The 27243-nt window shown below is 42.3% G+C and overlaps 1 protein-coding gene and 1 long non-coding RNA gene across 2 annotated transcripts in view; one reads left to right on the top strand and one right to left on the bottom strand.

Moving 5' to 3' along the window:
- Window positions 1–27243, bottom strand: part of KIAA1217 (KIAA1217 ortholog) — a 357946-nt gene that overhangs the window by 127488 nt on the left and 203215 nt on the right.
- Window positions 7978–17380, top strand: LOC145532206 (uncharacterized). The gene is made up of 5 exons (XR_014073086.1): window positions 7978–8143; window positions 11980–12246; window positions 12753–12873; window positions 13534–14221; window positions 15503–17380. It is a non-coding gene; the product is annotated as an uncharacterized LOC145532206 (long non-coding RNA).

Here is a 27243-nt window from a genome sequence, read left to right as displayed (position 1 = left end):
GAGTGCCTGGAAAGCATGAGGGCTGACTGAATTTTTTAATGGTGCAGCACACTTTCCCCGGGCAGCTTCCCTGCTGGCTCAGTGGTAAAGAATCCTTTTGCCAATGCAAGAGACGCGGGTTCGATCCCTGAATCAGGATGATCCCCTGCAGAAGGAAATGGCAACCCACTCCAGTATTCTTGCCTGGGAAATTCCATGGACAGAAGAGCCTGGCAGGCTATAGTCCATGGGGTTGCAAAGAGTCGGATGCGACTTAGCGACTATACAACAACAGCAACAAGTTTCCCCATCTCCTTTCCATCCCATTCAGCCAAGCAACTCCACAAATCCACAGCAGAACCTGAAAGAGGAGGAGCCAGTGGACTGGATTCTGGCTCACCAGACATAGGGGAATGTGTGTGAGGTCCCCACTGCCAGAATTCTGGCAAAGGGCTGACATCTCTGACAGGAAACTAGAGGAAGCCCTGGAGGAAAGCTGACTGTCCTCCGAGAGGAGACCAACAGAGTTCTGAGGGTAAGATTCCGATTCTGTCAGGTCACCCCATCATGAAGCAGCCCAGGCTATATACAAGAGCTTCTAGTGAGTACGACCATGCCTTGCTTATGCATGAACAGACCAGCAAGGATTACCAGACATTTCATAAAGCCTCTTTCATGTTAGAAACAACCAGAAAACAGAAACTCAGAAGTGATGAGACAGTCTGAGAAAGGGGGAACATTTGGAGAGCGAGAGCGAGCTCTGGGAACCGTGAGAACAGAAATGACAAATTCAGCGGAGAAGAAAAAAGTTGATGAAATCTCAAAAAGGGCACCAAGAAAGACTAAAGGATGGGAAAAGGGTGAGAACCAATTAAAAAAAAAAAAAAAAAAAAGAATTACCTCAGAGCCTCTCAATTCCTAATAATGGGGATTTGGGTAAGGAGGTCAGAAAAAACAGAGCAGTTTTTCAAAGGTATTATAAGAATTTTTTTTGTCTCCCCAAACTGAAGACATGAGGTTGAAGACTGAACAGGTTCATGAGGGAGGGACTTCCCCGGTGGTCCTATGGGTAAGACTCAGAGATTCTGATAAAGAGGGGCATGGGTTTGATTCCTGATCAAGGAACTAAGATCCTGCATGCTGCAAGGCGTGACCAAAAAAAAAAAAAAAAGGTTCGTGAAATGCTAAAGGTACTCAGGCTTGGCACGGAGACATTCCAGATGGCAGGGGAAAAACAGAGGTTCCTACAAGTTCCCAGGGGCTGGGGAGGAGAGTCACAAAGGAAGAAGCAGGAGTCAGAAGGGCATTTGCTTTCTCAACAGCAGCCCAGAAACCAAAGACAATGGTCTCGAAAATTCGGGAGAAATATTTTCTATCTAGGTCTATATTTATCCAAACCATCAATCAGGTCTTTCATTCAAGTCAGTTCCCAGCCATGCCTTCCCTCACCACCTTCTCCAAAATTTCAGCACCCTTTCTGCCTCATATTTCATACCCCCACTCCTGCTTCATTTCTGTTCCTGAGAGTTTTTCACTATTTCCTCTAATCTATATATTCACAATTACTAGTGTTTATGTCAAAATTGGAAGCTTCACGGGGCTGGGGATATTTTTGTTGTTAATTTTTGGCTGTGCTGGGTCCTCATTGCTGTGCTTGAGGCTTCTCTGGTTGAGGCGAGTCGGGGCTAGCGCCGCAGAATTGATGCTTTTGAACTGTGGTGTTGGAGAAGACTCTTGAGAGTCCCTTGGACTGCAAGGAGATCCAATCAATCCATCCTAAAGGAGATCAATCCTGGGTGTTCATTGGAAGGACTGATGTTGAAGCTGAAACTCAAATACTTTGGCCACCTCATGCGAAGAGTTGACTCATTGGAAAAGACCCTAATGCTGGGTAGGATTGGAGGCAGGAGAAGAAGGGGATGACAGAGGATGAGATGGTTGGATGGCATCACTGACTTGATGGACATGGGTTTGGCTAGACTCCGGGAGTTGGTGATGGACAGAGAGGCCCAGCGTGCTGCAGTTCATGGGGTCGCAAAGAGTCGGACACGACTGAGTGACTGAACTGAACTGAACTGATTGTCAAAAATGGAAGCTTCATGGGGCTGGGGATTTTTTTGTTGTTGTTAATTTTTGGTTGTGCTGGGTCTTCCTTGCTGTGCCTGAGGATTCTCTGGTTGAGGCGAGTGGGGGCTACTCTCTAGTTGAGGTAGGTAGGCTTCTCATTGCGGTGGCCTCTCTAGTTTTGGAGCACGGGCTCTGAGCACACGGGCTTCAGTAATTGAGGCACACGAGCTTAGCTGCTCCCTGGTACGTGGGATCTTCCCAGACCAGGAATGGAACCCGTGGACCTGGCATTGGCAGGTGGATTCTTCTCCACTGTACTAGCAGGAAAGTCCAGGAATTTTTTTTTAAAATAAAACAGAAGCTTCATGAGACTAGGGATTTTTTAAAAAATAATTCCTCTGGTCTCCTTTTTGTTTGTTTACTTATTGGCCGTTCTGCACAACTTACAAGATCTTAGCTCCCTGACCAGGGATTGAACCTGCATCCTTGGCAATGAAAGTGCAGAGTCCCAACCACTGGACCACCAGGGAATTCCCACCAGGGATTTTTTTTTTAATTGCATTTTTAAAAACAGGTTTTCAGGGTTTTTTGGTCAAGCTGGGCAGCATGTGGGATGTTAGTTTCCCAACCAGGGATTGAACCTGGGCCCCTGCATTGGAACCACAGAGCCTTAGTCATTGGACCACCTGGGAAGTCCCAGGGATTCTTTTTAAGATTTTTTTGTTGTTGTTGTTGTTTGCCTTGGTATCCTTAGGACTTGTGATACTACTTGTTATGTAGTAGGTTCTTAATATGTGTTTGTTGAAGGAATGAATGGTTTATTAATATTAGTCATCCAAAAGGAATGTTCATTTTGGGATGTGTTTGGGCTGTTGCTACAGCTTTTGCTACATGATGTAGGAATCTTGTTCCTGATTTGGACACACACAAGAACCACATTCTGAAGTGTCCATCTCCTTGATCAGAGTAGTCCTTTTGCACAAGCATAAGCAGCTCACTTTCTCTTCTCCGTCCATCACTGTTTTGATCCTGAGCTTCTTCAGGGAGTTAGTTTTCCAGGACTTCCATGCTGCTACACATTTTGCAGAGTACAGAAAAAGCCTTTCAAGCCTATCTGACCATAGATTATGCAATGCCTCTGCCCTAAACAGGAGATGCGGTGACTCTCCATGTGATTGCTAATGTCATATCCGAAGGCCAGAACCAAGTTTGAGGTCTGGGCCTCAACCATGCCTGGGCGGGGCCCCTATTCTAGGACCACTCATGGCCTCCCTACAGTCAGATATCACAGCCTCATTCCCCCCAGAAGGGCCTGGTTTTCATTCCCACATCTGCATTCTGTACGTGTGTGTGCTTGAAATAGAATTTGCAGGCTGCTCTGAGGGAAAAGAAAAAAAAAAATTGGGCCTGAACTATGGTTACCTCAGGCTCTGGCTAGTACGGCTGCCAGCTGGGTACACAAGTCCAGTTACAGATCATGAAAATCTGGAGAAGATGGAAAAGATGCCTTTATGAACGAAGGAGAGCAGTCTTTTTACACTTGGTTCAGCCTGCCTTCTCAGTTCAGGAAAGGTATTTAGAAACGCTTAAACTCAGAAGGAACTCTCTTAATCTATGGTGGCGTTTTGTTGGCACGGTGGTGGGATTCAGCATGCCCTGGCATTCTGCCCTCGCTCCGAGTGAGGGCTGGCTGCTCCAGATTTAGAGAAAGTCTGAAGGACTTTGGATGAGAAGTTCCCTTTTTATGAAGAAGGAAAGAGGACTAGGGAAATACATTTATTTATAGGATGTCTGCTTTGTGTCAGAAATGGTACCCATGTAATTTCATGGAATCAGCATCTCTGAGGAGATTGGTGTGATGCCCCCATTTCACAGAAAGGGAGAAGGAAGTTCGGAAGGTCCAGGTAGCTCGCCTCAAGTTACAAGTAGCAAAATGGCTTAACTAACTTATATATCCCATTTGGTCAAGCCACAGAAGCCACGATCTCTCCCTGGAAGCACACAGCCTCTGAAATTTTGCATTAAGCTACATCCATCTCCTCCAACTGTCCTCTTTGGACCATCTTAGCTGTCCTCACACTTTTAGCCTGACCATCTGCTGGAATATGTGGAAGCATGATGGGGGCAGCTTGGAAAAAAGATTCCTGTCTTGAAATCAACCAAAGTAAATGATGACACGTGGTTAGAAATAATCCACGTGCTAGGGGGAGCGGAGGAAGGCCCAAAGCCCTGAAAGCAGGAGTGCTGAAAGGAACCCCACAGTATCTGTGGACCTTCTGAGAAGCCTCGAGTTCTTCCATCTCAATGGCTCTGCAAAGGGAAAGTCTATTTGTCACCAACAGCTTTTGGTGACATGTTGCAAAAAACGAAATGCACTTGGCAGGTCATGTGGTGTCACACACTGCTATAATCTTCTGAATCTTAGAATCCATTCCAGAGTTTGGGATAGCTTCTAAAATGTTCTTTATCTTCATATCGGATGTACGGGTTTGCACTGTGTGACCTCGCTATGAACTGAATATTTGTGTTCCTCCAAAATGCATATTAAAACCTTAATTCTTACTGTGATGGTATGTGGAGGTGGTGCCTCTGGGAGGTGATTAGGTCACAAGGGTGCCGCCCCCCACACCCCGACATGGGAATAGCACCCTTAGAAGAAGAGACGTGGGAGAGCTTCTTCTCTATCTCTGCTCTCTGGTTTGTGGGGATACAGTGAGATGATAGCAATCTGCAAACCAGGAACTAGGTCCTCCCCAGACACTGACCTTGAACTTCCCAGTCTCTGCAACAGTGGGAAATACATTGTTGTTTAAGATACTCTGTCTTCGGTAATTTGTCACAGCACCCCAAACCAAATAAAACAGACCTCAACCTCCTCTTCTTGCCCCTTAACCCCAAATCATGCTACATTCCTAGGGCATCACAGTTGTGTTGGACATTCTGCTGCTCTGTGACTTTATCAAGCACGCCCACTCTCCACACTGGGCCATCCGCTTGTAGGACTTTCTCACCACTTCTTTGCTTGGCACACACTCTACCTCTGAGGCACTTTCCCAAACACTCCTCCAACACTTTTCTATTAACTATTTAAGAATTTTTCTCAAATACATCTTACTGAAATTGCAAGCATGGCTTTTAATTCTGCATTACAATTAGCTGTATTCATCAGAGGGTAATATATAGTAAAAATTTGGTGTATAGTAGCTGCTCAAACATCTTTTAGTTGAAATGAATTGAATTCTCCCTGTAACGTGGCCAACTTAATCTGATGTGTGCCTGCCTTCTGGAAGGCCTTCTACAACTTCCACTAAATAGCATTTTCACAGCCAGATGATGGTGACAATTCCAAATGACTTAAATTCCTCAGTTTCTCCAAATTCAATTTAAGACTAAGCAAATCAATACATGCACCATAACTATGGCAAACGGCTAATGCCTTAAAAATAAAAAGAGCTGTTAAGGGTACTTTCTGATAGAAAACTAACAGTTTTCAGTTTAATAAGAAAAAATATGATTATTAAAATAAAGATAGCCTCATAAAATTAGCAAAAAAAATTTATTTTGGCTACTTTGGGTCTTTGCTGTGTCAAGTGGGATCTTTGCTGCAGGCAGCCTCTCCAGCTGCTGCGCTGGGGCTCAGCAGTTGTAGCACAAAGGTTTAGTTGCCCTGAGGCATGTGGGATCTTAGTTCTCTGACCAGGTTTCAAACCTGTGCCCCCTGCATTGCAAGGTGGATACTTAACCACTGGGCCATCAGGGAAGTCCCAGCAAAGGTTTTCACAATACAATAAGTAGTGCTGACAGGAGACGAGAAAGTGAGTTTTCTCACATACCACTGTTGGGAAAGTAAGTTGATGCTACTTCTCCAAAGAGCTATTTGTCAGTATGCATCAAGAGCCCCCCAAATATACATACGGTTTGAGCCACTTCTACACATTATGCACAAAGATGTATTTACCAGGATGCTTAATAAAGCATCGTTTATAAGAATAATGGGGGGGGGGTGGATTCCAACATTAGAGGATTCAGGATTCACTTAATAAATCAATTCATCTACTACACATCCACTCACTGTAACACTACACTGTTATTAAAAAGAATTCTAAACGAAAATGGCAATGAGAAAAAAAGTTGTATTTTGTTAAGTGGCAAAGTGTATTATGAAACAGAAAGGAACCAGATTTTTAAAAAATCATTTAATCACCTTAATGGCAGTGATGGACCCAAGTTTTGTGAGGCCTGAAGCTTATGACAATTTTGACTCCTTAAGAATAAGACTACAAAGTTAGAAACAAAAAATTCACTATGAAAGTAAATTATTGATTTATAGGGGCCTGAACCTTGGTTTCCCCAGGTTCATGGTTAAGTCCACCTATTTGATGAATGTCCAGAGAGGTTGTCTTTGGGTGGTTAAGTTCATGGGTGATGTCCTCTTCATCAAGATTTTCTATATTTTTTACATTTTCTCAATTAGTATGCTTTGATTTGATCATCTTAAAAAGTAACTACCACAAATCTAAAGAGACTGGCCAATTAGGGTTCCTACTCAGTTAATTGGGTAATTTTTCAAGACAGAAGAGATGGGCCACAGAAGGGGAACATATTAAACTTTCAGTGAAGCTGGCAGAATGTAATCGGTATCTGAAATGGGGAAGACATTGGTATTTAAAATAAGCGAAAGATTCCAGGGTAGTTAATATCATGGCATATTCTTAAGAAACTGAATTTAAGAGTCCTCTGATTTAAAAACAGAAGTGCAGGGACTTCCCTGGAAGTACAGTGGTTAAGTCTCCATGCTTGCATTGCAGGAGGCATGGGTTCTATCCCTGGTTGGGGAATAAGATCCCACATGCTGCAAAGTATGGCCAAAAACTTAAAAAAAAAAAAAAAAAAAATCAGTTATCAAGGAAAAAAAAGTGGAAATAAAAAGAACAATAAAGAAGTGTAATGCACCGAAATGTAGCTTGGAAGGACCTGCAGAAATGGCTTCATTCATTCAAGAGACCAGCCCCTATATTGTGCCTGGCACCACGCCAGGACTGGGAGGTACAATGGTAAACCATGGGTCACATCCTGTGTTCTAACCCACATAGTGGTTCCATAAAATGACCCTGTTATTTAGATCTTAACAATTCAGATCTGACACCAGCTGACATTTTGTTTCAGACACAGTAGCAATTTGAAGACCAGGCCACATGTATTCCTTGAAAAACGCTAGCATGCCCCTTGATGTCGGAAATGTTTCACATTCTGAGAGGACTCTTGTGGCCATGCCTCTTCCTAGGGAATAGCTTTTCAAGTAGGGGACAAAGCAAGATGGCGAGCCTTGTCTTGCAAAGAAGAGAATAATAACAGAAGATTTATTTCTCCACGGAAAGTCTGGATGCTCCTTTTTTCTGGAATAACTTTACTCTTAGATTTTACTTTGATTTAGGTAAAGACCAAATCTTTGCTGCAGTATCTTAGGTGGATGACATTAATCAGATATTTTCTTATGTCTTTCAGACATGTGATGTTTAAAGCCAAGGCAAGACTCCGTTTAAGTCTTTTAACAGATTTATCTTCTACACTAGGCAACTATGGGAGACCCTCTGGAGAGTTTTAATGAGGGATTGAAAAATTGCTACAGCAATTTTAAGAGAAATTCTAATTTAGATTGTGCTTTACAGAGTCATGGGGCTTCCCTTGTGGCTCAGCTGGTAAAGAATCTTCCTGCAATGCATGAGACCTGGGTTCAATCCCTGGGTTGGGAAGATCCCTTGGAAAAGGGAAAGGCTATCCACTCTAGTATTCTGGCCTGGAGAATTCCATGAACTGTATAGTCCATGAGGTCACAAAGAGTCAGACATGACTGAGTGACTTTCACTTATAGAGTCATAATTGTGGAGCAACCCATGTATAAAAGTTAAATATTGTAGGGAATTCCCCAGCAGTCCAGTGGTTAAGAATCTGCCTTCCAGGGCAGGGGACCTGGGTTTGTTCCCTGTTCTGGGAACCAAGATCCAGAAACGAAGCCCACGTGCGGCAACTACTGAGCCTACACACCACGACTAGAGAGAAGCTGCACACCTCAAATCAAAGATCCCGGGGCAGCCAAGTATCTATCTAGCCATCTATCTATCTATCTATCTATATATACACACACATATATTTATTTATCTAAAGTTAAATATGATAGAGTCTTGCCCATCCAACAACCTGAGTGACAGCAGATATTCTCCTGGGAGGCACTCGTTCTTGACACCAAGTCTTAGTAATGGCATCATTGGCACTTAACCTGTTAACTTGGTTTTGTTCCAGACATATTGGCACAGTTGGGACTCAAGAGAAAATGATAATACCATTGAAGTGAGCATCCCAAAGCATTTCTCTAAAAAACACTAATATGTGTTGATAACTTTTGGAATTCAAGCAGAGTTCAAGATGTGACTGTCTAAGACGCTGATTTCTGGTGCCACGATCCTAATGATTCCCAACGGATCTTACTGCCTTCTTCCATTGATAGTTAGAAACTTGACTAGGAAGTTCAGTGCGCAGTCACTACAGAACTTGCAGCGACAGCAACCAAATCAATAATTTAATCTTAAAGGTTACTCAACAATTAAGGCAAGACTTATTACAAGAAAATGCAGTGAGAAACATTATAACTGTGGGTATACTACAATTGAAATTGGATTCTTTCTTACACTTAGGGTGAACTGCTGGTTCAATTAAACCTTGCCAGACCAACTCATTTTATAAGGCTAGTATTCACCTGGATATTACGAAAGTCATAAAAGGGAAGACTTCAAATTTAAATGTAATCTCTTAATTAAACGTTAGCAATGCAAATCTAGCAATGTATGAAAAAAATACATCATGACCAAAAAGAGTTCATCTCAGGAATGTAAAAATAGTTTAACACTAGAAAATCTAGTACTAATACGTTCTGCAATAATAAATAAGCAAAGGGAAACTCTACAATAATCTTAACAATGTCAGAAAAATGTTAAGAAAAATCTAAAACCCATTCATAATTTTTAAAAAATACACTAACTTAGGAATTAAAGAGAACTTTAAAGAGTTCAAGAGAACAGATGTATATGTTTAATTTTGTTAATGTCTGTTATATTATTGTATTTTCTGTACTTTTTCCATCCCCAAAATTCAAGACGAAATCAGTTTGTTACATGGTAAAATCAAGATCTAACACTATCTAAATAGGGCTTCTTCCACAAAGCACCCAGATCTGACCTAAGAGCTTAAACCTGGATGCAGTTATGGAAATATGGAAGTTTTCCTTGGCTTTTGATTAAAAAGTTCTATGATATAGAACCAAAGAGTAAAGGCCACAAAAGGAAGAAGATTTTCTTAAAGAACAGATGTATAAAAGTACAATAATCAGGGTCCCAGAAAAAAATTAACTGGCCTTTTAGGGATATGAAAAGTGCAACTTCCATAGAATTTCCAAAGAAAGTTTACAAAGTATTAGAAAGACTTCGCTACAAATCAAATGTATATACTCATCTCCACTAGGAGATTTAAACATTGTGCATGGTTCTCAATCATACTGATTAGCAGATATAAGCCCAGAGATTATGGACATTAGTGAGAAACCATCTGAGTTAATTGGAAATCTATTTTCTTCTATGTTAAATTACTAGTGTTTTACATAATAATAACCAGTAATTATTTTGGATGAATGAATATATCTTTAGAAAACTTTTCAGTATGAAATGATAGTTTTTATAGAAGTTACATGGAGATTTATGAATTTTATTATTCATAATTTATTTTCTACTGTTATGCGAAAATTAGCCTACTTGAAAAGATACCACCTGTCTGGTCCCCGAGTTGCGAGGAAAAGACTTTGGGAGATGTGATGGGCCATACTTTTTTTCCCCTCTGGCCAGCAAACATCAGGATCATCAACAATTCCCAGAGGAAACTTTCAGGGTAAATGGGAACAGTGCTGCTTCTTTACACTTTTACAGCCAAAGTCACGTGAGTGACAAAACACTAATATCATCCTTTGATGACTAAGGTTGTAAACAAATGCCAGTAGACCCATAGCTGTGACTCCATTTCATTAGACAGACTTCCTACATTTTCAAATTCATGTTGTTTTTAAAAACTGGACTATAATTGCTTTACAATGTTGTGTTAGTTTCTGCTGTACAACAAAGTCAATCAGCTATATGTATGCATATATCCCCTCCCTCTTGGGCCTCCCTCCCACCACCACCCCCATCCCACCCTTCTAGGTCATCACAGAGCACGCAGCTGAGCTTCCGGGACTTTATAGAGAGTTCCCACTAGCCGCTGATCAACTTCATGTTTTAAAAGCATGAAGTGGAAATGCTTGGACTCCAGAGAGCCTTTGGTGCCGGCTCTTCCTACATCTTTCCCTTCCTCACTCTCGTTTCTGGACTCTACATCTTAGTTTCCTTCTGAGGCCCAGCCTTCCGCCAGGGTCCCTGTCCCCGGTAATTCTAGTCTCTGTCTGTCTCTTGACTCCTCATGGGACTCATCCACTTTTCCAGCACCTCATGGAAATACGTGGGGGATAAAAACCCATCCTTTTGCAAACAGCTGGCCTTTGCCACCCTCAGGCCTGGGGGTGCACCCACACATGTAATAGGACCTGAAATCGGGGAGTGCTTCGGTCAGTCGGAGGGTGATGTTCTGAGCGTGGGCAGCCACTGACGAATATTTGGGAACACTCCTGGCTTTTCTGCCCCCAGGTCTGTGGAGAAGGCAGAGCAGCTGGAAATGTGATGGACAGGGAGGGTGTGGCACGTGCTGAGCGCTGGTCCTCCTCGGGGCTGCTTTTTCTCAGCTTCTTTCTGGGTGCTTGAGGGGGAGGCTCAGAGTGTTTTGTGCCGAGTGGTGAGAAAGAGGGTGTGGGCGGTTCGGGGAATTCACATCTCACCGGCCTTCTTTTCAAAGCTTTTAAAAAAGACTTGCTCCATCACGTGAAAAACATAAAGGAACTAACCTATGCCAGCTCCCAGAGGAATCATCAGCCTCTCTCAATGCCTGTGATGTGATTTTTTTAAAATTGAAGTATAGTTGATTTATAACGCTGTGTTAATTTCTGCAGTACAGCAGCAAAGTGGTTCAGTTATACATATCTGATGGAAGGGCAGGGCTTCTGTGTGTAAAGTCCTGACGGAGTAAGGGGCTGGAGGAGGAGATGACAAAGAGGCCTGTCCAAGGGGGGCTACATTCTGGAGCCGCTCCCCACCCCCAACATTGACGTATGCACCCCCAAGTGCTGAGGGTGGGGACCAAGGCTCTGCCGTCTGCAGGGAGTGTGCAGGGAGCCTGTGTCTGCAGGTGAGCATCACTTACAAGCGAAACGTGAAAGCAGCTGGTGGGAGAGGGACCTCCTTGGTGGCCCAGGGGTTGAGACTCTGTGCTTTCAATGCAGCAAGTACAGGTTTGATCCCTGGTCAGGAAAACAAGATCCCGCATGCCCATGGTGCGGCCAAAAAAAAAAAAAAAAGAGAGAGAGATGGAGGGAGAATCAGGAGGAAGCTGGGCTGCTGCAGGTTGAGGGTGAGGCAGACCTCCTCCACCTCATGGTCAAGCAGAGAACTCTGAGAATTTCAAAAATACTAAAATCAAATCTGCCTTGAGAGGCTGTTACGAAGGTATACTGGTCAAAGCATGAGGCTAGAACATATTCCACCTAATGGGGGTCAGCTTGATTTCTAGCTTTAAAAATATTTAGACACATGGGGTAGGAGCCTCTATGTTCTTGCCCCAGGCAGGCTCCTGTGTGACACAGAAGTATGAGGGATGTTTCCCGAACATCGGCTAGGAATAGCATCCTTTACTGACAGCTGACTTTATGTCTATTTTTTGAGTGGTCCTCACACATGTGGGTACCCGAGGGTCCTCTACTTCTCCAGAGATTTACTTATTTTATTTTTGGTTGAATGTTGGCAGGAAAGCTGAGTCACGCTGAGCTGTTTTTCGTGTCTCCACGGTGTATACATGGGTGGACTGCTTCGGTGACAATTTTGGCTTCACATTTTTACCATGACTATTATGTGCTAATTATTCTGCTATTTGTTCACTATCGGATTCTTCTGAGATTTTTAACAGGCTTTCCCAGGCTGTTGTACATGTCCCTCCACCATAACTGCCCTGTGGACTCTCCCAGACAAATCCAGCTGGACTCCAGCCTGGAGTGGGCAAGTGATGGAGCACGAGGTGGGTGAGGCCCTCCCCGTTGCTGTCCCTGGCCGCCCACCCGCTTCCACTCCCTGTGTCGACTCGGCTGCTCCTCCTGTGTCCTCAGGCCCATGCCAGAGGGTGTGACCCTTCTGGAAGCCTCTTCGGGGTCTCCTGTCTTTGGCCCTCTCCATACCCTGCCCTTATGGGGAGATCTGGCATGTCCTTCTCAGTCCTGCCTGGAGGAATAAAGGGGGTCTCAAGAGACAGCGCTGTGGAAAGTGTCCCCATTTCTCTAAGCTCCAGATGGGTGCTCAGGATTGTAGTCGTGAGTGTGAGGGTGTGTGAGTCAGAGAGAAGAGAGAACGGGGTGAAGATGGATCTGGCGGTCAAGTGTGGCAACCTGGGTTGAAAAATGAAAGTGCCATTGAAAAACAGCACTTGTCCTGGCTGGAAGGGGCTTTACAAAGTTTTGTAAATCTCTGTAAGAGCTATTTTTTTTCTTACTCTTTTTCTTCCTCCTTCCCTTCTTTCTTTCATGCCAGGTCTTAGTTGCAGCTTTTGGCTGTGGAATATGTCTAGTACCCTGACCAGGGATCACCCAGGCTGCCTGCACTGGGAGCATGGAGGCTTGGCCGCTGGATCACCAGGGAAGTCCCGTAAGAGGTATTCTTTTATCATACGTTGGTTTTTGCTTTACAAGCAAGTGGGAAAGGAGAGAGATACAGCCAGTGAAACTCCAGGTGCAAGAGGGTTAGGAGATGAGGCCACGGTCTCTCTCCCAGACACCTGGCCTCCAGCCCGCAGGGGCTCTAAGGAGGGGCTGGTCCTGAGCGCTGGGTCCCATGACGTGACTCTCCAGGGCTGGGCTTGATGAGCTGAGCTTTCCAGTCTGTCCTCAAAAGACCCCGCGGGACTTTATCGTACCTTTACCTTCTGTCGTCCCCTGGTACTTTCGGAAGGGCATTTCAGAGATGTGACACATGGCTGCTTCCTCCTCCTCCCCTTTTCCCCTTTGAAGTTTCGGTGCTGCCTTTTGAAAGCAGCTTCTGTTCTCCACCACACGAGCACAATCAAGAACAGATGTCTGAGGGTGGCAAAAGCAGCCTGGGAGCAGTGGGTGGGGAGGGACGTGATGACAAAGTGGCCCGCTCAGATCCGTATCCCCAGGTCTCCCTGTCACTGCGGGCAAAACGCAACCCCTGCTTCCAGACGCATCCCCAATCACCTTTCTCCCTGCTTTCAGAGGTTGAGTCCCTCCTCCCCACCCCTAAATGCCTCAAGATTAAAATGACAATTGTTGATATTCTTTTTCTATTTTTTTAGCTGCGTCGTATGGTATGTGGGATCTTAGTTCCCTGACCAGGGACCAAACCTGTGGCCCCTGCAGTGGAAGTGAGGAGTCCTAACCACTGGACCGCCAAGGAAGTCCCATCACTGATGTTCTTACTGTAATCCCTGGGAATGGCAATATGCCCACAACACTTCACCTGCTTTAATAGCTAAAGAATTTATCAAGCAAAGCTGTCTTGGGCTGCCCCATCACAACACACATTGGACATGCAGAGTCCCTCCCCTGGGCTGGAGGTTACCTGGAGAAACAAGACCCGACCCAAATTGCTACCGCATCCAAGCATCTGTGCATTCTCTCAGCTTTATCTTCTACAATAGCAATTCAACTGATACATAAACATTATGCTTTAAAACAAGCATACTAGAAAGGAAAAACACAGACTATGTTCTCTTTCCATAGGAGAAGTACTTCAACCTACACAGCATGCTTACTCCGGTTAAAACAACTAAAAGCAAAAGCAGACTCAATTGTTATTTTGACCTGAAATGAAAGCTTTAGGAAGAAATGTTTATGAAACTTGGGGCTGTTTCAGATTGAGAGCAGCGGCACCGCGTTCACTTCAGCAGAATCAGTACCATGAAAGACAGATTTCTTTCCTCCTAGAAGTATTTATTGAGTACCTGCATGTGCTGGCCAGCCTTGTAAACTGGGGATACAGCGGTAAGCTCAGAGATCTGTTTCCACTGATGTACAACAGACAATAAGCTCATAGATGAGAGAGTGGAGATTGTGCCAAACAACAGGGAGTAAAATAAAACAGGGTGTGGGGGGCAGAGAGCAGTGGGGTGGGAGTGGGTGGATTGCTATTTTATTCCCAGTAGTTGGATGTCCTGCTGATAAGGTATTTGAAAGAAGGGTGGGAGCAAGGCTTACAGATATCGGGGTGAAGAAATCTGGGAGAAGAACAATCCAGACAGAGAGGAGTCTTGGGTCAGGAGCATGCCTGGGGCATGCAAAGGACTAGCATTTGGAGGAGAGAGAGATGGCAAATGGATGGAGATGAGATCAGGAAGGGAGCAAGCGGTCAGACCGTGTAGACTGTTTACTCTCCATGAGCTGGGAAAACAACAGAGGGTTGTGTGCAGAGGTGAGACAAGGTGAGATTTATTTACCAGGGCTGCTTTTTTAAGAACTGCCTACATGGGACAAAGATTAACATCAGAAGACCACAAGAACGTAAGGCAATAACCCAGGGGACAGATTATGGTGGTTTGGACCTGGGCAGTGTATCAGAGGTAGTAAGAAGTGGTCAGATTTCTGCATAGAGTTTGACAGCCGAGTGAAGAGGATTTCCCAAAAGACTCGATATAGAATGAGATTTTTAAAAGAAGAGTCAAGGAGAATGGCAGGGTTTGTGAGTGAGCAGCTGGCAGGAGAGGGCTGCAATGTACTGATATTTGAAGAAGTAGGTTTGGTTGGGGGAATTAGAAGTTCATTTCTAGACCTGTTAAGGGTGAGATGTCAAGTGCGTGCATGCTCAGTTGCTCAGTCCCATCTTACTCTTTGTGACCCTATGGACTGTAGCCCTCCAGGCTGCTCTGTCTATGTGATTTTCCAGGCAGCAATACTGGAGTGGGTTGCAATTTCCTTCTCCAGGGGATCTTCTTGACCCAGGGATCGAACCCACGTCTCTTGTATTGGTAGGTGGATTCTTTACCACTGAGCCACTTGAGAAGTCTGAGGTATCGAATAGGTGATATGGAATATATATCTGGGGACTTCAGGAGAGAGGTCTGGGCCAGAGGGGTCATCATCATGGTTATGCATGGAGTGTTTGTATCCCCTTCCAAATCTGTATGTAGAAGTCCCAACTCTCTACATGACAGTATTTGGAGGTGGGGGCTGTGGGAGGTGATTATGTCTGGATAAGGGGGTGAGGATGGGGCTCTCATGATGGGATTAGTGCCCTTATAAAAAGAGATACCTCCTTTCTCCATGCAGAGGACCAGGGAAAGGCATTTGCAAGCCAGGAAGAGAGGCTCACCAGAACCTGATCATGCTGGCCCCCTGATCTTGGACTTCCAAGCCTCCAGAATTGTGAAGAAATACATTTCCACTGTTTAAGCCACCAAGTCTATGGTATTTTGCCATGACAGCCTGAGCTGACTAAGACAATCAAACAGGTGACACTGGGCACCAGGAGACTCCATCAGACCACTGAGGGCACTAGCATAGTTGAAAACAGAAGTGGTCTGGGTGCTGAGGCCAGTGTTTAAGGGTGAGAAATTGAGAAGGAATCAACAAAGAAGGTCTAAGAGGAGTAGCTGGTGATAATGAAAGATGGCTGAGATGAGAGGTGTCCAGGAAGCCAGGAGAAGCTCGTGTCTTAAGGATAGGAAGTCCCAGCTTGCCGAATGCTGACAAATCAGATGAGAAAGGGCCGATGAACACAGGGTGGTCACTGGTGACCTTGACCACAGCTGTCTGTATGGAATAGTGAAGTTTGGAGTGGACAGGTTCAAGAGAAACCACAGGAGAGGAACTGGAGACAGTGTTAACAGAGAACTTTATAGCCATTCTGTCACATAGCTAGAAAGGGATATTGAAAAAAAAAAAAAAAATGGGAGAGCTCAAACTAAAGCATTGAGTAATCCAGTCTCAAAATAGTCTCAAAGGATTGTGGAAGACTGGCAGGCAAGTCAGATGAGACACGGCTCAAATGCCATCAGTAATACAAGACATATTTTTCAGAAGATTTCAGATTTTTGTTTTCGACCAAAACATTTTTGTGGTATTGTTACAATCTTAATGGAAAATTATAACGAACGTAAAAAATTGCAGTGGATCTTTTCTTTTAGAATTCTGCAGACACAAACAACTTTTGGTCACAGTGGTATCTGGCAATCTAGCTAGAGCTTGTTTCTACACAGATATCTAATCTACCCTTGGCGGTGACTTTCTTGTTTATAAGTCATGTTCTGTGCAAGGGTTGGATGTTACCTCCGTGATCTCTGTGGTATGCTTGGCCAGAAGCAAAAGCATCAATTTCCATTAGCAACTTCCTACTGATAGTATCTAGTCTCCAAATTCTAAAGAGAAACTAAAAATATTCAGTGTTCACAGCTAGACTCAAGGAAACACCCTAGTGTCTGTTTAGATGTGAGATGTGATGCAAATGGAAAAATAATCACATTGGAGTTTTCATTTTCCATTGTTTTCTTTTTCTCTGCCCGAATAGGCTTGCCTAAGATTACTGAATGATGCTTGCAAATATGATGGAAAAGGCTGTCCCAATTTAAGAAAATCATATTTGTGTGTATGTGTATATATTTGGAGATGTGTGTGTATTATATATATACACATATGTATGCATATACACACAATTTCTCATAATAAAGAGTCGAATAAATTATTCATATGATGAAAGAATTCACCAAGCATACCCTTTTAGTAATTAGATTCAAATGCACTTAAAATCATAATTATAAATTATTTAACCAAGAGTCTTGGGAATATAAGTGAAATAAAGGAGGTAAATGAATCAATTTAAGGCTAAAAGATAGGGCCTTCCCTGATGGCTTGGTAAAGAATCCATCTGCCAATGCAAGAAACTCAGGTTCGATCCCTAGTCAGGGAAGATCCCATAGGCTGCAGGGCGACTAAACCCATGTGCCACAACTACTAAGCCCAGGTGTCACAAGTACAGAAGCCCATGTGCCCTAGAGTCTGTGCTCTACAACAAGAAAAGCCACCACAATGAGAAGCCTGCACCCACAAGAAGATGGTAGCCCCCACTGGCCGCAATTAGAGAAAAGCCCATCCAGCAGTGAAGACCCAGCACAGCCAAATAAAGAATAAAAACTTTTAAAAAAGCTAAAAGGTATAGATTCAGTAACAATTCAAAACAAACAAAAAAGTGGTCTTGTATGCTTTCCTTACTTTCCAAAATACTTGTCATTTATTCTATTCAGTCTCCTTGCGAGTTAGGCTGACCTCTTTGCATTCTTCTGTATACTTTGCATTCAGTAGGTACTCAGTAGTACACAGCAGGAAACATTAAAAATGTCTTCATTTAACTAGAAAAAATATTGATCAATTAGAGAGCAGCTACTTTCTCAAGGACAGGTTTATTGAAGTGTGGCTTACTTGACTACATCAGGTGGAATTTCAGCCTTAATTTGACCTGACACATTCATCCTGCTGATACCTTTATTGACTTCAGTTCTATTGATACTTTTTTTCAATAGAGGGTTCCTCTCTTAAAGAGCAAATTTCATACAAAGAGTTTCCTAATGAGCCTTGTTTGTGCCAGAAGGCATTTAGAACACCTCATTCACAAAAGAGAAAAAGAAAACAGGCTCAAAAGACTTGGAGAAGCAGATAATTTCAGTACTTTGGGGGAAAAAGTTACAATTTGCCAATAAAGAATGGAAGGAAGAGAAATGTGGCTTTTAGGCTGAGAAACAAAATTCAGGGTTATTTAGTTTCTAATTCTTATGCCAAACCTGCTGTTTCAGATGGCCTCGGTCAAATCATTTAATTCTTTAACTTGCTCATCTGAAAGTTCCATAAACCTGCAATTCCTCAAATATTACCCAATTACTTTTGGCTGTTTGGTTTCCAATTAATCTAAGGGATGGGACATAAGTGATAGATAACATCTCCAAACTTTAAAATCAAAGTTCCTTTTTCAACATGGAGGTATACAAAAACTGTATATTGTTACTGTTAACAAAGACCCAAGGAATCTGCAGATGTGGCTCCAATCAAACTTTGTCATTAAAATATTGTCTGATCTGAAAGTTAACTAATTTTCTTTTTTTCAAAACAACTTTAGGGCATTGCCTGGTGGTCCAGTGGATAGGACTCTGTGATTTCACTGCTGAGGGCACAGGTTTGATCCCTGGTGGGGGAACTAAGAGCCCCAAAGCTGTGCAGTGCAGCCGAAAACCCCCAACAAACAAACAAACATAGCATCCCCCTCCAGTTTTATGAGGGAAAATAACATACAATAAATCGCACATATTTAAAATGTACAGACTCCCTGGTGGTACAGTGGATAAGCATCCGCCTGCCAATACAGGGGACATCGGTTCGATCCCTGATCTGAGAAGATTCTACTTGCCATGGAGCCATTACGCCCTCAAGCCACAACTAATTAGCCTTCGCCCCGAGCCCTAGAGCCACAACAAGACAAGCCACCACAATGAGGAGCCCACAAACCTGCAACTAGAGAGGAGCCCCTGGTCTCTGCAACTAGAGAAAGCCCACACACAGTAACGAAGACCCAACACAACCAAAAATAAATAAATTAGAACAATAAAATGTATAAAACATGGGAAGTTTTGATATACGCCTATATCCATGAAACATTCACCATGATGAGGATAACAAAGATCTGGTTGCTGCCAAATGTTCCCTCGTCCTCTCTGCGATGCTCGTCACACACCAAACAACCACTGATTTCACTATAGCAGTCTTTTGAGGATAGAACCCATTCTTTAGAGCTGTTTGTGCAAGAAAAGAAACTTGCCCCCTGTTGATTCCTACTTCATGAAATCAGATAACCTAGTGCATGTAAAAATGCATTCAAATATAAACAACCACATCGCCTACTCCAGTTCATTAATGTATTCAACACATATTTACTGAGCATCTAACTATATGTAGGTTCTATATTAGAGCTTGAAAACACACCGAACAAAATGAGACATCTATTCTCTTGGATCCTTTATAAGAGTCAGAGAGAGACTAGGGGTGCATCAGTAAACACACAAGCATATACTACGTCAGGCGGTAATGATGAACGGTCCCCAAATTAAAATGGTTTGACTTATGTTTTTTGACTTTTTGATGATGTGCAAGTACTATTCATTCAGTAGAAATCCAACTTCAAATTTTGAATTCTGATCTCTTCCTGGGCTAGTGATACATGGTAGACAATCTCCTGTGATGCTGCCGGTCAGCCATGTGACCACTAGGGTGAACAACCAAGAGACTTAAAACAGTTCTGGACTGAGACAACCATTCTGTTTTTCACTTTCAGCACAGTATTCAATCAATTACATGAGATATTCAAACTGTATTATAAAACAGGCTTGCTGTTAGATGACTTTGCCCACCTGTAGGTGAATGCAAGTGTTCAGAGTACGTGTAAGGTAAGTTAGGCTAAGCTACAGTGTTCAGTAGGTTAGATGTGTTAAATGCATTTTCAATTTATGGTATTTTAAAGTTATCATGGGTTTATCAGGACATTAACCCCATCATAAGCCAAGGAAAATCTGTAGTCCACCGTAAGGAAATAAGGCAGGTTATGGTAAACCTAACGGCAAAAGAAATGAAGTTTCAGAGAGGGTGAACCCACTTCAGATAAGATGCTGCTGCTGCTGCTAAGTCGCTTCAGTCGTGTCCGACTCTGTGCGACCCCACAGACGGCAGCCCACCAGGCTCCCCTGTCCCTGGGATTCTCCAGGCAAGAATACTGGAGTGAGTTGCCACTTCCTTCTCCAATGCATGAAAGTGAAAAGTGAAAGGGAAGTTGCTCAGTCGTGTCTGACTCTTAGGGACCCCATGGACTGCAGCCTACCAGACTCTTTCGTCCATGGGATTTTCCAGGCAAGAGTAATGGAGTGGGTTGCCATTGCCTTTTCCTTCAGATAAGATGACATGTGAGTAAAGACTGAATGAAGGGACCTCCCTGGCAGTTCAGTGATTAAGACTTCACCCTTCCACTGCAGGGAACACCTGTCTGATCCCTGGTCAGGGAACTAAGATCCCTTATGCCATACTTTGAGGCCAAAAAAAGAAAAAAAAAAGACTGAATGAATGAAGAAGCCAATCTTCTCACAGATGTCTAGGAGAAGGACATTTCAGAAATATAAATATTGCTTGGGTAGCAATAAACTAGGCTGTTAAAGGAACTACCAAGAGGTCAGGAGCTGGAGTGGAGGGATGAGAGCAGGGTAGCAGAAGATGAGCCCCGATGGGGATAAACCTGAACTTATCCAGAGGGTGGATGGCCTGGACTCTGAACAGATGATGGGTTATAGATTAGATGGAGCAGAGGAGTGATGTGATGCAATTCAGGATGATCACTTGGGTTGCTCTATGGAGATTGTTGGTGGCAAGAGGGAAAGCAGGAGAATCCGTTAGGAGGCTACTGCAATAGTGCTAGCAAGAGGTGCTGGTGGACTAGGAGCAGAAGCAGTAAAAAGTGGTCAGGTTTTGGATATATCTCGAAGGTGGGCTGATTGCTCAGGATTTATTTGCCCACAATGCTTTGAAGAAACACTTAATAATAATCCCAACTATATAGCAATTACTGTGGTTTGGGTATTATATTGAGCAATTAACATAAACTAATTTACTCCTTACTACAACACTATGAAGTGGATCTACTTTTTATTTACAAAGACACTTGACACACAGAATAGTTGGGTAATTTGACCAGCATCACGTAGTGGTAGATGACGGAGCTGGGTTGTGATCCAGAGAAATCTGACTTCAGAGTCTGTGCTTTAACTATATGCTATCTGACTTCTCAAGGTTAATGTATAAGAGAATTAATAACTATGTTGATCCAGGTAAACCTTACGGAATCAAAAAATTGAGAAAAAAAATGAATGGTCATTCATCGAAGACTCAGAGTCTCAAACAAAAATTTCAGAAATAACTTGTCTATCTTTTGTGACAAAGAAGATAAATCAATTTTCTGTAGAGCCACTTTTTCTAGGTCCACTCGACCAACACTTCCTGGTCATTCTTCATGACCATGGCCATGTGAATGGTGAGTGCTGTTAAGACTATGCTGAAGGTGACCTTTTGGAAAAGTACTGACTCCAGAATAGGACTGGACATGAAGAATCAGAGCATCAGGGTCACGGTTGCCTGCTCTTTGGGGAATTCTTTCTGGTACTTTCCTTCTGTTTTTGCCTTACTAAAAGTATATTCATTTATCAAGGGCACAACATACAGCCATGGTCCCCCTTTCTTAAATCATCACTAAATATTTCTGTAAGATATTCTGCTTTTCATAACCATCTCTCTAGTGTCGACGTGTTGTTTTTTTTCCCCTCAAATATCCTGGGAAATGGGTCAAGATTTAATAGATGGGAAAACTAAAGCCTCAGGAGGAGGCAAGGTTTGTCCAAGGTCTCCCAGGGGTTCCATGACAGAGCTGGGATCAGAATGCTGCTGATGTTTTTATAGATGGTGGTGAGCTCAGCCCGTGACAGGTGTTTCTGTTGTTTCATCAGAAAAAACTGTTGTAGAGGAGCCAGAACACATTCCAAAGTCTGTGCACAGAGAGGTGGGCGATCATACATGTTTTCAGAGTCTGGGGCTACATTTTGCTTAATGCTCTATTTGGGCTTACTTCAAGACTTCCTGCCAAGGCAGAAATCTGTACACATTACGGAAAGTTGGATGGTTCAATAGTACACCTGATTATAATTCTAACTTCAGGAAGCAACACACTTCAAATCTTCTCCCAGTACATACACCAGAGTCATCCTAAGTACAACAGATGAGGCATAAAATCTTTTATGAGGCAGTAAATAGAAGCTTCTGCTGAACAATGTTTCAAGTAAGATAAAAGTACTCCTTCTTTTCAGTCCTATAAAATGGAGAGCTTTAGTCATTTATTCCAGACAAAAAAAAAGGAGAAAAAGTTTGCTAGATCAGAGATGAATCTTCAAGGTTTCTTTTTTTCACAACTTTCAACAAACAAGAGAAACTAAGCCCTAACACCTCTTTCCTAACCATCCGTTACCAACCTGTGTGTGTGTTATCCCCACAGGCTCTGTGAATGGGTGTATGAAAAGGCATCTTAGACGACTTGGGCTTCAAGATCAATTTTAGTATCAGAAGAAACAGAAGCAAGATTTACAAATGGGAAATCAACCAATAGTTGGATAGATTTGTGGTTTTCTTTGATCTTCAAAGTATCATTTCCTTTTTCTCATCCACACAGGACAAGATAAAAAAAGCTGTATGCCTAATGCTCATAGCTTTATTGGGAAAACACTAAATTTGAAAGTTAACTGATGCTCTTTATTCCTACAAGTAACACAACTAGTTAAGGGATGGGTTCCAGTGATACCCAGCTTCACAAGGGCTATTTAGTGTTGACAAAAGAAAAAGGGAAGCTATGAAAGCTTTCTACTCTGCTGTAAGTCTCGCCCATAGTTTGGTCAATGAAATGAACTGCAAAGAGTAGATGTGAAAGCTTTCTGTTTTGTCCATAGTTTCGAGATGATTCATATTTCATTCCATAAAACATAAAAACATTTCACCTTCAAAACAGTGTGAGCATTCTCCTTAGAAAATTAACTTACTTCAGTATTCATTATGCTCAGGAGGGCAGAACGGAGTTATACGAACACAGAGACATCAGAGAGCTCTGGGTTCAAATTCTGCCTCTGGGGACTTCCCTAGTAGTTCAGTTCAGTTCAGTTCAGTCGCTCAGTCGTGTCCGACTCTTTGCGACCCCATAATCGCAGCACGCCAGGCCTCTCTATCCATCACCAACTCCCGGAGTCTACCCAAACCCATGTCCATCGAGTCGGTGATGCCATCCAACCATCTCATCCTCCGTTGTTCCCTTCTCCTCCCGCCCTCAATCTTTCCCAGCATCAGGGTCTTTTCAAATGAGTCAGCTCTTCGCGTCAGGTGGCCAAAGTATTGGGAGTTTCAGCTTCAGCATCAGTCCTTCCAATGAACACCCAGGACTGCTCTCCTTTAGGATGGACTGGTTGGATCTCCTTGCAGTCCAAGGGACTCTCAAGAGTCTTCTTTTGAACACCACAGTTCAAAAGCATCAATTCTTCGGCGCTCAGCTTTCTTCACTGTCCAACTCTAACATCCATACATGACTACTGGAAAAACCATAGCCTTGACTAGACGGACCTTTGTTGGCAAACTAATGTCTCTGCTTTTAAATATGCCATCTAGGCTGGTCATAACTTTCCTTCCAAGGAGTAAGCATCTTTTAATCTCATGGCTGCAATCACCATCTGCAGTGATTTTGGAGCCCAAAAAAATAAAGTCTGACACTGTTTCCACTGTTTCCCCATCTATTTCCCATGAAGTGATGGGACCAGATGCCATGATCTTAGTTTTGTGAACGTTGAGCTTTAAGCCAACTTTTTCACTCTCCTCTTTCATTTTCATCAAGAGGCTCTTTCATTCTTCTTCACTTTCTGCCATAAGGGTGGTGTCATCTGCATATCTGAGGTTATTGATATTTCTCCTGGCAATCTTGATTCCAGCTTGTGTTTCTTCCAGCCCAGCGTTTCTCATGATGTACTCTGCATATAAGTTATATAAGTAGGGTGACAATATACAGCCTTGATGTACTCCTTTTCCTATTTGGAACAAGTCTGTTGTCCTATGTCCAGTTCTAACTGTTGCTTCCTGACCTACATACAGGTTTCTTAAGAGGCAGGTCAGATGGTCTGGTATTCCCATCTCTTTCAGAATTTTCCACAGTTTATTGTGATCCACACAATCAAAGGCTTTCGCATAGTCAATAAAGCAGAAATAGATGTTTTTCTGGAACTCTCTTGCTTTTTCGATGATCCAGCGGATGTTGGCAATTTGCTCTAGTAGTTCAGTGGTTAAGAATTTGCTTTGCAATGCAGGGGATGTGGGTTCAATCCCTGGTTAGGAAACTAAGATCTCACATGCCTTGGAGCAACTAACGCTGCACACCACAACCAAAGAGTTCACACATCCCAACAAAATATGCTATAAAAAGATCCCACATAGTGCAAATAAGACCCTATGCAGCCAAATATATAAATAAATACCGTCTCCTCTTATTAAAAAAAATACTGCCTCTGTCACCTCCTGCCTTTGTCACCACCTTTCATATATGTCATTGACCCCCATTTAGGTAGGCTCTGTTTCATCATCAGTGAGAAGGGGATAAAACTACCTTCTTTCAGAATTAATGATAGGAGTTAGTAAAGTTAGTAGGTTTCCAGACACACAGCAGATACTCACTAAGTGATTTTTGTATGAATTAAAATAGCATTGGTTGGTTTAGATGTCATTCTATTTTTTCATCATAAAGGCACATCAAACATTTGGTTTTCTGTTCTCTGAGACAACAGGAAGCTTTCTGAATGCTTTCACTCTGATCAGGTGCTCTGGTCTTACATTGTTTCTTGCTGGTATTTCTATTTTATTTTGATTCAACTCCCGTAAAGAATTCATTAGAACTGATGCTTATTTACAATTTTCAGGAAAACATGACTACTAATTTATTTTTCCCACCCTCACTTCACATATTTTGCTTCTTCCTCCTAGGTTTATTATACTTCTTAGTAAATTGTTTTTGCACTTTTTGCTTTTGAAATAATTACGGATTCACAGAAAGTTACAAAGAAATGCACAAGGACGTCCCATGCCCCTGCTTCCAACAACAATGACATCTGACGTAATCCAGTAAGAAAACCAGGCTATTGACATCAGAACCACCCACAAAGGTTATGCAGATTTACTTGTGTGTGTATGTGTGTGTGTGATTCTATGACACTGAACTGTAACTACTACCCAATTACAACACATAATTGTATCATCGTAAGAAGTCTCCCTCATGCTACCTCTTTGTAGAAAGTCCCTTACCCCTGATAACTACTAATTTGTTCCCTATTTGTATAATTTTAATAGCGTTTTTTAAATTTTTATTTATTTGGCTGCATTGGGTCTCAGTTGCAGCACATGGGCTCAGTTGCCCTGCGGCATATGGGGTCTTAGTTCCCAGACCAGGGATTGAACCCACGTGCCCTGCACTAAAAGGTGGATTCTTAACCACTGGACCACCAGGGAAGTCCCTTAATACTGTTTTCTATAAATGCAATAGTACCTTGAGAGATTGGTGCCCCCTCCTCACTCTGCATGATTCCCTTCAGGGACATCCAAGTTGTAGCTTATACCAACAGTTGTCCCTTTTCATGGCAGCAGTATTCCATGGCATGGAGGTACCACATTTTACTTACTGTTTACTTACTGTTCACTCACTGAGGGACATTTCTGTAGTTTCCAGCTTTTGATATTACAAACAAAGCTGCTGTGAACATCCATGTATAAGTTTCTGGGTGAATGTGTTCTCATTTTCCTGAGATAAAGGCCAAAAAATGTCATAGCTAAGTCATACTGTAAGTCTATTTCTAGTTTTAAAAGAAACTAAAACTCTTTTCCAGAGAGGCTGTATGGTTTTCTATTCCCACCAGCAATGTACAAGTGACCTGGTTTACTGCATCCTTGCTAACATTTGGTGTTATCATTAAAAATTTCAACCACTCTGATGTATGTATAGCAATACCTCTGTACGATATTTAAATCTGCACCTCCCCCAAAGCTAACAATGTACATATTTCCATGTCCTTATTTACTAGCTGTACATCTTTTTCTGTTGCAACATGTCTTCCTGTATTTTGTCTATTTTCTAATTGGATTGTTTGACTTTTTTTTTTACTGCTGAGTTTGAGAGTTTATATATTTTATTTATTTTAAAGATTTTTTTTTTTTTCATATGGACCATTTTTAAAGTCCAATATTGCTTCTGATTTATGTTTTAAATTTCTGGCTCCAAGGCAGGTGGGATCTTCACACCCTGACCAGGTATCCAACCCATACTGGAAGGTGAAGTCTTAATCACTGCCAGGGAAGTCTCTGAGAGTTCTTTATATGTCTTAAATATTACTCATTGTCAGTTGTATGACTACAAACATTTTTCTCCCAGATTGTAGCTTACATTTTCACCTTCTTAACAGGGTTCCTGTTTTTGGACCCATTTTTGGATGACGTCCATTTTATCAAATTTTGCTTTTGATGGATTGTGCTTTGGGTGTCACGTCACTCTTCACAAAGCTCAAAGTCCTGAATCACACCTCTTATTTTTTTTTCTAAAGGTTTTTATAGTTTCACATTTTACATTAAAGTCCATGATCTATTTTGAGTAAATTTGTGTACAAGTGGGAGAGAATTACATTAAAGTTCTCTTTTCTGCCTGTGGATGGCCAATTGATCCAGTATCACTTATTGAAAAAGCTTTCTTTCACTGAATTACTTTTGCAATCTTTGTCAAAAAAATCAGATCAGCATAATTTTATGGTGTATTTCTAGGCTCTCGTTGATCTATGTGTCTATCCCTCTGCTAATACCGTACAGTTTTTAAATTTATTTGTATTTATTTATCTGCACCAGCTCTCAGTTGTGGCATTCAGAATCTTTAGTCACAGCATAAGGGATTTAGTTCCCCAATGAGGGACTGAACCCAGACCCCCTGCATTGGGAGTGCAGAGTCTTAGCCACTGGATCAGCAGAGAAGTCCTACGGAATAGTCTTGATTTCCACAGCTCTATGGTAAGGCTCAAAATCAAGCAAATTTGAGTTCTCCCATTCTGTTCTTCTTTGTCAAACTGGTTTTAGCTATTCTAAATATTCTATAAAAGACTCCTTTGCCTTTTATATGAATTTTAGAATAAGCTTGTTTATGTTTCCAAAAAAACTCTTGCTGTAATTTTAATAGGGATTATTTTAAAACTATAAATCAATTTGGAGGAAACTGACACCTTTACTTTTTTGAGATGGCCAATCAATGAAAACAGTGTCTCTTCACTTATTGAGTCTTTGATTACTTTGCATAATTGTAATAACTGTAATTTTCAGCATACAGATCCTATACATCTTGTAAGATTTATACTTAAATATTTAATTTTCTTTAGAGCAATTGT

This window comes from Giraffa tippelskirchi, chromosome 13 (genome assembly GCF_054371585.1).
Source record: "Giraffa tippelskirchi isolate mGirTip1 chromosome 13, T2T-mGirTip1v1.2.pri, whole genome shotgun sequence".
Taxonomy (NCBI): Eukaryota; Metazoa; Chordata; class Mammalia; order Artiodactyla; family Giraffidae; genus Giraffa; species Giraffa tippelskirchi.
Note: the sequence above shows the minus strand (reverse complement) of the source record. Positions and strands in the feature narration are given on the sequence as shown.